The 7,974-nt window shown below is 52.1% G+C and overlaps 1 long non-coding RNA gene across 1 annotated transcript; it reads right to left on the bottom strand.

The window, feature by feature from the left end:
* Nucleotides 1-522: 522 nt before the first annotated feature.
* On the bottom strand, nucleotides 523-6,471 carry LOC118015625. The gene is made up of 3 exons (XR_004680676.1): nucleotides 5,823-6,471; nucleotides 1,413-1,530; nucleotides 523-566 (listed from the first exon to the last, which is right to left on the bottom strand). It is a non-coding gene; the product is annotated as an uncharacterized LOC118015625 (long non-coding RNA).
* Between the last annotated feature and the right edge of the window lie 1,503 nt (nucleotides 6,472-7,974).

Here is a 7,974-nt window from a genome sequence, read left to right as displayed (position 1 = left end):
GGATGTAAGTGGCCCTCAGGGGCCTAAATATTGACTCTGGTCCTTTAGAGATAACGGTTGAGGGCCCCTCCCTGAAACAAAGGGTGTGTATCCCACTGGTACCAAGACAGCTGATACCAGGTGTCGCCAAAGAGTTACTTCCTTTTCGACTTTCTCCCAATCCTGGCTTCTTCCGGGGACCAAGTCTCAGTTGGGGGCACGCAGGACGAATATTTGCATCTTTCCTTTATCAAGCTAGAATTGTGCAGTATTGCTTTGTTTCCATTGTATTTGTTTATCATCAGTGTTTGTCATGGCTACGATGTTGATTTTTCACCTATTATGTAAATTTTCCTTTGAAATAAATCCGTCACGTTGAAAATGAGAGAACTAAAAGAACTTTCTATTTAATAGAAGACAATAGAAGGGCGCCTGGGTGGCTCAGATGGTTAAGCGTCTGCCTTCGGCTCAGGTCATGAACCCAGGGTCCTGGGATCGAGTCCCACATCGGGCTCCCGGCTCAGCAGGGAGCCTGCTTCTCCCTCTGACCCTCTCCCCTCTCATGCTGTTTCTCTCTCGCTCGCTCTCTAAAAAATAAATAAATAAAATCTTTAAAAAAAAAAGAAGACAATAGAAGAAGTGTACTGACAGGGCTAATACAGTGAGGGTGGTGTGGGAATGACTGAGTTAAGACGTGGGGGCCCCAGGGCTGTGCCTTGTCCTTCTTCATGTCTCTCTTCCCAGTTTTTCCTGGTCAGGTTGTGTACTTCTAAGCCTCCTTAGACCCATTCATATGCTGGTGGCCCCCAAGCCCGCACTGCAGGTCAGCTCTCCCTGAGCTCCGGAATGTTGCAATTAACCACCAGGGACATCAGCACTCCGACCACCCAGGAGCACCTAAAATAGAATGTTTCCACAAGCAAACTCCTGCTCACAACCCCACCTCTTCCTGTGTTCCCATCTCAAGAAAAAGCATCTTTATTGAGTCGGACCTCTGTGAGTTCTCTCTTCCTCCCCACTCCCATCCTGCTTTGCCTCCAAGGCCTGTCCATACTCCCTAAATACCTTCTGAACCTATCCACTGGCAGACTCCAGCCCACTCAATCTCACTCCTGGATATGACCTGGATATAACCGCTGCCATTGGCCAGTCTCGAGTAACCCTTCTAAGTGTCACCATCCCCCCACCCCCTCCCTTGCCTGCCCACTGCCCTTAGGACAAAGTCTGCTTGGCGTCCCTGCATGCTCTGTCCCCCACCCCCCAGGCTCAGCTCCCACATGCTGTTCCTAGAGCTTAATGCTCAGCTGTCCTGAGACACACAGACATCTGCAATTTGCTGAGTAAGTGCTGCTTCTCTCCAACATCGGAGAAGCTTTCGCTTCTGGTGGTTCCTCTTACCAGAATGTTCCCTGCCCTGAGTCACCCCCGCTCACCCTGCAGGATGGAGGACTCAGTAGGTCCACTGACTTCTGTGGGACAACTTCAGTGATCTGAGGGGCAGGCTCTGGGTTGTCCCTCCCCTTCCTGCACCGTCCAACAGATGAAAGATTCCTTAACAAAACAGGAAAAGAAGTCAATTTATGGGACATATAAATAGGGGGAAAAAATGAAAAAGGTCCCCTTCTCTGCCAATCCCCATTTTCCCACCACTGGCCCTGGGCAGAAGGTTCTAACCCGTCCAGCCACGTATTTCCTTCAGCGGGAGAGTGGCTTCTAGTGGACTGAGGCTCCACATCAGCTACCCAGCCCTGGACCCTGGGGGAAACCTGGCAAAATGGGGTGGGGTCTCAAAGAGTTATCTTAAGCAGGTGGATATAAATTCAACCCTGTGGCCCCTTCCATAACCGGGGCCAACCCTCCCCTCCCTCCCTGATAGTTTCCCTCCATTAGAAGAAAACCCCTCCAAGCCCGGATCTTCACCCCCTGTGATCATTTCCCACTCCTGTCCTCCCCTGCAAATGAGGCACAATGGTCATGAAGCGAGAGAGCAAGGTTCTTGTTTCACGGAGTCGAAGAATGAATCTTGCAAAGGAGAGTGAGTAAAGCGAGAGAGTTTTGTTAAGCAATGATACAGAAAAAGCTCTCAGGAGAGGGGTCCCGACCAGGTTGCCAACATGGGCCTCCACTGACAAGTCTTTTATTTAGAACAGACCACAGAGCCTGTGGCCTTAACATTCTTGTGACGTCTTGGTTTGAGGAAGGACTGGTGATAACATCTTTAATGGCTTACCTCTTCTTTGGGGGTCTGTTTACAATGTGACTGCCGGTAAAAAAAACAAAAAAACAAAAAACCCACCTCTGACCCCCAGGGCAGGGTGGTCTGGTTTGTTCTCTTATCTCTGGATTTGTTATGCATTTCTGGGATTTCTGTGAGCCTGATCATGTAGCCCCCTACCTATCCCTCCCTACCTAGCCCCGCCTGTCCCTTACTCAATGAGACCCTTCAGATGTATATCAGCAGGTCATATCCTTGGGGGATGATTGTCAACCTGTATGGGGGGGCGGGTAAGAGATAAAGGAAGTTTCCAAAGGAATTTTTTTATTGTTAAAGTAGACTTACAGGATCCTGGGGGTCCAGCTAAGATTGCCTTTTTGCCCTTAGGAAAGTGTCAACATCCAGGCAGTTGAGTCCCTAGAGGAATGTCACTCTGCCCGCCTCAAGGACTTGTCAATGGGCTGCAAGTAGTAAGGAAATTCAATAATGTTTCTTCTGCCTTTGTTTCCCACATCAGTTAGATCTCAGGCTCTCGAGTCAGACGGACATGGGTTCAAGTTTCTGCTCTGCCACACTTAGTACATGATCATGAACAAGTTGTGTCACCGAAGCACCAAATGGGCTTATTGAGAGGAATAAATGAGATATTAGAGATACTGCAGGTCCGCAGGAAGCAAATGCCATGCATTATTATCATCGTTAACTTTTTCTTATTTGAAAAATTGTCACTACAGTAAAATTGACTTTTTTAAAAAAGATTTAATTTATTGATTTGAGAGAGAGTGAAAGCGAGAGAGATCACAGAGGGAGAGGGAGAAAACAGACTCGCAGCTGAGCAGGGAGCCTGATGTGGGGCTCGATCCCAGGACCCCGGGATCCTGACCTGAGCTGAAGTCAGACACTTAACCAACTGAGCCACCCAGGCGCCCCTAAAATTGACTTTCTCCCTGGGTGTACTATTTAAATTTTAGCACATGTACAGATTCACGTAACTGTCCCCATAATCAGAATACACGACAATTCCATTACCCCTCCTCCCCAAAAACTCCTGCCTGCTTAGCCTTTCCCTTCCCCACTCACGACCCCTGACAACCACTAGCCTCTTCTCCATCCCTAGAGTTTTGCCCTCAAGAATGTCATATAAAGGCACCTGGGCGGCTCAGTCGGTTAAGTGTCCGACTCTTGATTTCGGCTCAGGTCATGATCCCAGGGTCAAGAGATCGAGTCCCACGTCGGGCTCCATGCTGGCCGTGGAGCCTGCTTAAGATTCGCTCTCTCCCTCTGCCCCTCCCCCACCTCTAAAAAAAAAAGGAAGTCAGATAAATGGGATCTGACAGTATATAACCTTTGGAGACTGGCTGAGTCATTCAGTGTAAGGCCTTTGTGATTCGCGTATCAATAGCTCCTTCCTTCTATTGCCCGGGAGTAGACACATGCGGAAAACCACTTGCTCGCTTTTCACCCCAACCGACTGTCCACCCCAGGTAGACACAAAGAGATACTACAAGGTCTTGGCCTAGAAGTCACTCTCCCTGGGGAAGCTGGTGGCCCCCATCCTTTGTGTCAGCTGCCCTTGCCATCAGCCCCCCCTAAGCCCTCCCGAAAGAAAAGGCTCTGAGTCCAACTGTATGGTTTGAGGGAGAGAAAAATCTTTGGTGCCCTCGGTGGTAGCAAACAGAAGACCCAAGGGGCTGACAGCTGGTGTCTGGGGGAGCAGCACTGAGCCTGGATCCCTGTGGGCTCCAGGACCTGCGGCGTGCCACCATCTGGTCGGGCAGAGTTGGGGAGCCCGTTCTCCTGTCCCCGCCACGGACCAGTCACAGGACAGAACAGGCTGGAGCCCGTGAGTAGGAAGAAAACATTCAGAGGGTGAGGGAGACACGGAGCAGAAGAGACAGACCGTTTGTGGCCTGGATGACATCTTTCTTTGCTATTTTCTTCTTCCACAAGGGTTTGTAGCCACAGCCCAGCTGCTGCCTTGGCTCTTGTTCAGACTTGGCGTCTGTGGGCACGTCCTTGCTCAGTACTGTCAGAGGACGGGGGTGACGCCGGCCTCGCAGTTGTCCTAGGAAAGTCTTTTTTGCCTTTTGTCTGTCCTTCTGTCCATTCCCGGGCATCCTAGGGCTGGGCCCTCGGGCAATGGCACATCGGAGAAAGACAGGGAGGGAGGAGCGGGGGAGAGAAGGGGAGAGTCTGACCCTCTTCGCTTCGTAAGTGCAAAGTCTGTGGCCGGGCCTTTCCAAAGCCTCTCAGACCCTGAGGGGACACACAGTGGCAGTGGCACTAATGAGGGGCTCAGTTCTGCTGTCCGCAGGGGTGGTGAGCGTTGGCTCGGGGCAAAGAGGCTCGCTCTGGGTCCCAGGGCAAAGCGAGCAGCTGGGGGTGGGCTCTGGCTAGCTGGCCCGGGTGGCCAGCTTTCACTTCCTCTGGAAGTTCCCCGCACCTGACCTCTGAGGCTGCTTCCGTGTGTGTGTGGTGTGTGTGTGTGTGTGTGTGTGTGTTTCTCCAGGGAGTTTTGGTTCGTGGGTTTTCTGAGCAGCGGTTCAACGTCGTAAGAGGACAAAATGAGAGCTTTCCGACCCGGGAGAGCAACAAGGCTAACACACAGAAACACAAAACACTGACTCCAGGCGAATGCATTAGAAAACACGGACTATCACCTGCACTTGGCAACAGGGAAATTTGGGTGGTGCCATGGGTTCTAATCCCAGCTGTGAATGTTGTCATAGCTGTACCCTTCTCCAGAGAGTTGCTGTGGTGGACAGGAGCCACCTAGTCGTGACACCCCGCTGGGGGCCACCTGCAGCGAGGACGGTGTGGCTTAGGGCTACGGAGGCCCGTCCCCTTGTCCCCTTGTGTCAAGGTGGACCAGCTCTGAGCCGCCACCCCTGCTCCAGAACTCTAAGAGAATCGAGCTGCGGTCAGACCTGAGCCGAAACAGCCTTGCTTGGCTTCTTCACTTGCCCCATCCTCCTTCCCTCTCTTGCCAGTTGTCATCCGGAGAGCTCCTCCTCAATGCGCCCTATGCACAAAAACCTCCAGCTCAGATTCTGCTTCTAAGGAACTCAACCCAACCAGCAAGTGGGCCCAGCACAAGGCAGGGTTAAGGGGACCCTGCTTGTGCTAGAAGAGTTTGGAACTTGTGGACAGACCAAATAAATAGAAGGAAACCTGGTTCCTTCAATCTGTTCCCACCTGTGTCCCTTTACTTTTAAAGTTCAGCACGTCAAAGGGGCCCACCCCATTTTTTCCAGCACGGGGCTCCCGGTTCCAGCACCACACAGAGAAAAATTTCCAATGGTTTTGCTCCCGAAGCTAGATGTGTTTTGGTTTAGACAGAGAGCAGTGGCAGGTATGGGTCCTGCTGCCCCAGACACACCTCTGTCGGGGACAGTCCCTCGGCCTGACCCCAGCCTCCCCATTGGCGAGGGCACTCAGAGGGCCAGGGGGCCGTGGGATGCCTCTTTCCTCACATGATCAGCCCCTTAAGAGGCACAAGAAGAAAGCCGGTGGAAAGAAAAGGCATCTCCTCCCTGCATTTCCATGTCTCTCTCCAAACCACCTTCTTCCTTTCTCCTTCAACCCAAGTACCACCCACCGCTTCCGCAGCTACGGAGTGAACACCCACCAGGTGCCAGGCGCTGTTCCAGGCACCGTTCCAGGCACTGGGATATGGCGGTGATCGCTACGGAGTGGCCTGGCTCTCAGGGAGCTCATGTTCCTGTTAGTGGAGGCTGGAGAAGATAAGTCAGCATATTAAACAGAAATAATATTAGCAATTATAAAGAAGAAACAGTAGTGGCATAGAGAGAGACCGATTCCTAGGGGGATGGGCCACTTTGGATAGAGGTCAGGGAAGCTCTCTAGGAGCTGACGCTTTAGCTGAGCTGGCAGCACCGAGGCCAGCCCAGCAAAGATCTGGGGCAAAAGCACCCTGGCAGAGGGAACAGCATATACGCAAGTCCTGGGATACAGTGAATATGCCCAAACTGGGAGATCCAGGGAGATCTCTGGCAAGTCTCTTGGAGCGGGGGTGGAACCAGATGGAAGTTTCCTCGCAGGGATCACAATGGAAGCAAGAAGCCTTATATATCTGCATGAAGTTTATACACATTTACACCGAGGGCTATCCTGACAAGGCAGAGATCTTACTGGGGTAGCTTCTCTTCCAGACGGTAAGCTAGGTTTTCAACAGTCACCCAAAGCTTTCAGAAGGACAGAGGACGGCCCTGTGTTCTCTTTTTAGGGCCTCGTGGGCCACTGGTACAGATAGCTGACTCCCGCTGCCAGGAGTAGATGACAAAACTTCCTGTCTGTATGCACATGCTTCAACTTCAACTTCTCTCTGGACACAAATGCCGTGGAAACTTACAAACCAAAACAGTCCTTTTGGCAAGGTAGGCCCCCAGGTGCCTCAATCTCTTCTCCCAGGAACCATGGAGTCAGGCAAGGTACTGGTTAACCTTCTAGCAGGCTCCCCGCCAAGGCCTTCTCCCCAAGGCATTCTCACCTGACGGCTCAGCTCAGCCCCAACGCTGGCCTCCTTCCTCCAGCCTCTGAGCTGCCTGGGCGCTGGTATGGCTCCCAACGGTCTATTTCACTGACTTGGGCAGGAAGAGGCCCGAGGGCCTCCGTGGTAGGTCAGACAAGTTTCGGAACATTGAGCCCCAGTGTCACCCTATTGTTCCTCCAGCTGACATACCCAATTAACTCCAGACACCAGGCCTGTGAGATCCGATCCCACAGACTTGGTTTTCTCTATGAAAATAATCATAATGCTTATGTGGAGGGGGAGGGAGAAGCCTTTAGCCCTCTCCCAAGTCACAGGATGGTGTCTACTTGGTTTCATCTTTTCGGGCAGGTTCTTGGTAGTTTCTCTGTCAGAGGACGTGGGTGTGACTCCCCAGGGGTTGAGGAGTGGGCAGAGGTCACTTCGTTCTAAGAAGGAACAGCTTAATTCTCCTGCAGCCCAGCAGAGAAAGGGGCTGAAGTGGTGAGCACCCTACCCACGCTGAGCTCAGTCCAGAAGAGTGGGTCCTGGATCTGGACGAGGCCTGTGCTTGGGGCAGGCTGGACTAGAACCAGACAACCTGGGCAACTCTTCCCTCTGCATGCAGCTGAGGGGCAGGACACACTCCCTTAGGATCCCTGGCTTCCCAGGAAAGTAAGTCCTAATGGAGCTGGGGGTCCACACCTGCCACTGTTCTTCACCTAAACCAACAGTGCCAACACCGAGAGGGATACCACGACTTCTAGGGTCCCTTTAACTCAAGCAATGTCTGATTCTAGGAGCCTGGGGCATCAGGGTCACCTCAGAGTCCTAAGGAAGGGGCCGGGTCAGAGCTGCTAAGCTGTGAATGGATGTTGGGGGGGAGGGGCAGTGGGTACAAAATCCAGGCTCCACAAACGATAATAATATTGGGGGGTACTTGACCATAAGTCAAATTCTACAGTGTCATTATCACAGTGATGCTGTGAGGTGAGTAGAACAGGTCTGACATCATGCAGGTGTCCCTCCAGAGAGGCAAGTAAGAGGGGCTCTCCACTTCCTGTGGCCCTACCCTGCTCTAGACCTTCAGGGTCTGCCTTCTAGGTCCTGGAGGGAGGTGAGAGCTGCCACCCCCCCAAAGGACCCCCCCATATACTCACAGCACATGCCGGAGGCCGACCAAGTCCTTGAAAACCAACCCACCAAAAATCAATTTGCAGATGGATTTGCAAATCGAATTGATTTATCACCCCCACACACTCATCAACATTTACTTCTACTTCATAGCAAA

The sequence above is a fragment of the Mirounga leonina genome, unplaced genomic scaffold (genome assembly GCF_011800145.1).
Source record: "Mirounga leonina isolate KUSES-001 unplaced genomic scaffold, KU_Mleo_1.0 Mir_166, whole genome shotgun sequence".
NCBI classification, from domain to species: Eukaryota; Metazoa; Chordata; class Mammalia; order Carnivora; family Phocidae; genus Mirounga; species Mirounga leonina.
Note: the sequence above shows the minus strand (reverse complement) of the source record. Positions and strands in the feature narration are given on the sequence as shown.